The sequence below is a fragment of the Phalaenopsis equestris genome, unplaced genomic scaffold (assembly GCF_001263595.1).
Source record: "Phalaenopsis equestris unplaced genomic scaffold, ASM126359v1 Scaffold198746, whole genome shotgun sequence".
In the NCBI taxonomy this organism is placed as follows: domain Eukaryota; kingdom Viridiplantae; phylum Streptophyta; class Magnoliopsida; order Asparagales; family Orchidaceae; genus Phalaenopsis; species Phalaenopsis equestris.
In genome coordinates, this window is record NW_018218655.1 from 43,689 (window position 1) to 46,930 (window position 3,242).

At 35.5% G+C, this 3,242-nt stretch overlaps 1 pseudogene; it reads right to left on the bottom strand.

Moving 5' to 3' along the window:
• LOC110035647 overlaps positions 1-2,144 on the bottom strand; it is a 20,045-nt pseudogene extending 17,901 nt beyond the window's left edge.
• Between the last annotated feature and the right edge of the window lie 1,098 nt (positions 2,145-3,242).

The following is a 3,242-nucleotide window of genomic DNA, read 5'->3' on the forward strand; positions in this document are numbered from 1 at the left end:
TCCTTGAAGATAATATTTCCTGATTTTTATCGAGAGTCTTCTTAGGTGACTTTGGTCATATAAGATGTAATTAACTATAGGGGTTTGCCCTTATAGGAAGCATGTCCGAACCCAGCTTAATATAAACCCTATTTAATTCTTTATATTAACTAGAGAAACTTGTCTGCAAATATAAAGGTTTCGCAGACCAAACGGATGTCATATATTCCTTAGTTTATTTAATCTAGCCTCATCCTCAAGTCTTGTGTTTATCCTTCGGGATAGATACAGGGTTTGAGGTACAACGCTTTTTCATTTAAACTATAAAAAATATGGGATCAGTTTGATTTCATATTTTTCGAAAACTAAATATATATGTAAATTAAAACGTCCTACCGAAGTGGGCGACAAGATTTCGATTCCGGTGGCTGACAACTTCTAACGAGCAACTTCTTCGCCGACAGGGTCAACCTATTTATGTTGATCACTCCTTTTCGTTTGACAATAATCATTTTGCAATCTCACTTGATCCTCGTAGACCTCCTTTAGTTTCATTAACACAAGAGTAATAATTCTATCATTGACTTCAAATGAGTATTTATTAGTGAAACCATCATGTTTAACTCGTCGGTCAAATTGCCATGGTCGGCCTAGTAACAAATGGCATGCTTGCATTTGTACTACATCACACAAGACTTCATCTTCATATTTTTCAATGCAGAATGACACCAAATCCTGCTTGTTCACCTTTATCTCATCACTATCATTAAACCATTGCAACATGTAAGGCTGGGAATGCTTGATGGTTGACAGTCCTAGTTTTTCAACCAAAATAGTGATAGCAGCATTAGTACAACTTCCTCCATCAATGATCACACTACATACCTTGTTTTGTACATGGCACCTAGTGTGAAAAATGTTTTCTCTTTGAATTCCCTCATCAACCTTGGTCTGCACACTTAAAGCCTTTTTTGTACTAATAATTCTCTTGTGACCGCATATTCTTCACATTCAATTTTCTCTATTAGAGGTATAGAGTCAATTTATAATTCTTCATTAGTCTCAATCTCTCCATTATCCCTTATCACCATGATTCTTTTGTTAGGACATTGGTTGGCTATATGACCCCTGCCTTGACATTTAAAACATTTAATGTCCCAATTTCTAGAAGTGGACGGGTCAATTTTTCCTTAAGTTCTTTGGTTGATTGTCTCTTGTCTTGGCTTGGGTTTGGACTTTGCAATTGGTTTGTCTTCTTTTTTCTGAAAATTTGGCTTGCATGAAGATCCCACACTAGTTGAAAATGTGGGCCACCCCTCCTCTTGAGTTGTTGCTCTACCTTGATGACCACAAGTAACATGTCCTCCAACTCCACATAATGTTGCATTTCCACTCTATCTTGGATTTCTGGGCTTAAACCATTTAAGAATCTAGCCATAGTAGCTTCTCGGTCCTCTTCTACATTAGCTCGAATCATAGGAATCTCCATCTCCTGATAGTAATCTTCCACACTTCGATTACCTTGCCTAAGCCTTTGTAACTTCTGATACAACTCTCGATAGTAATGGATCGGCACAAATTGCTCCCCATAACAACTTTCATTTCTTCCCATGTTTCTATGGGGCGTTTTTGATTTCTCCTCCTGCTCAACATTAATTGATCCCACCAAACAAAAGCATAATTAGTAAATTCAATGGCGACCAATTTCACCTTCTTTATTTCAGAATAGTTGTGGCAGTCGAACACTAATTCCATCTTATTCTCCCGTTCAAGATAGACTTAAGGATTGTTTTTGCCTTGAAAGGAAGGAATGTGTATCTTAATACCTGCCAAGCTGTTATCGTCTCTATTCCTAATGTCTCTAGCTTATCCACAATAGCGCCTACCTCAACAAATAAATCTCTATCGTTCTCTTCATCAAATCTAGCCTCATAATATTCTTCATCCTCCTCTCTCACTCCTCTTGATGGAACTCTCTCCCTTTGCCTATTGAAAACATTTTGTGGATGTCCTTGTTGGATTCTTCCCTCTACCTGTTCCAATCTTTCATGAATTTGCTCTAACTCAGCCCTCATCATTCTTCTCATCTCCGCCACCAATGCTTGAAATTGGAGATTAGGAACGGTGGTTTGCCTTTCCTCTTCTTCAAAATTCATTTGGGACATGATTGTGTACTTACAATGAAGGTAAGTAAGCAAGAACTCAAAATTAACAAAAATCATATTCTAAATCACCATAAAAAAGAAAAAAAATCAAATGCTGAACAAAACATTGGGATGATAATAATGAAATATGAATTTTGATATATTGAATCAAAAAAAGCACTACTAAACTGATTTGGACAATCATATCAAGAACAACAAGAATATCAACAAAGAAATAAAAATAACATGATCACATCAAGATGATTTGTATTTCAAGAAACAACAATAACAAGAATGAAAATAAAAAGTTCACATCAAGAACAACATTTATCATAAACAATATCAAGAACAAGATGATTTGAACAATAAAATGAACATTGATTCAGACAATTTGGATAATAAATAGAACAACTGATATGAATAATAACGAGGACAATCACATGAGCAATAATGATGTGAACATTAACAAGAACACAAATATGAATTACTATGAGAGCGGCTAATTGAACAATTAATTACGAAATAAATTACAGATTGGATTACTTAGTAAAAATAGGACATAGACAAAAAATTGGACATAAGAAACAAGAAAATAACTAATCTCATTAATTACCTAAAAAAAGAAACATCCAACAAGAACATAAAAGCCCAACAAGAAAATTATGTGTTCAAGAACCATGAGGCTCTGATACCAAACTGTGCATATATGCAAGACAAGGCTGTGGGGAATGATGTTCTTATTAGAAAACTGGATGTGCTATGCCGAAACTAAAAATAATTAAAAAAGAATGGAAGCAAATTTTTTTGAGATGCAAAAAAAAAAAAACCAAACAATAAAACCGTTCCAAGGCTGGAACAAACTAAATTTTAGGTAGAACCTGACGGTAAAATGGATGGATGGAGGTAAACCTTGACCCAATGCTCAACGCAAACAAGAATGTTGGTATAAGACCGTCACCCTATGCTTGACGTGATAATGGAAGACGCCACAAATGGGGTGGAAATCCGCTTGATAAGTCGAGAAAGAACTCCTTAGGCGATGGCCTAGAGTTCCATTTGGAATCTTAAAGAAACCGTGGGAGATAACCCAAATGCAAGTCTTTTTTGGCAAGAATCAAA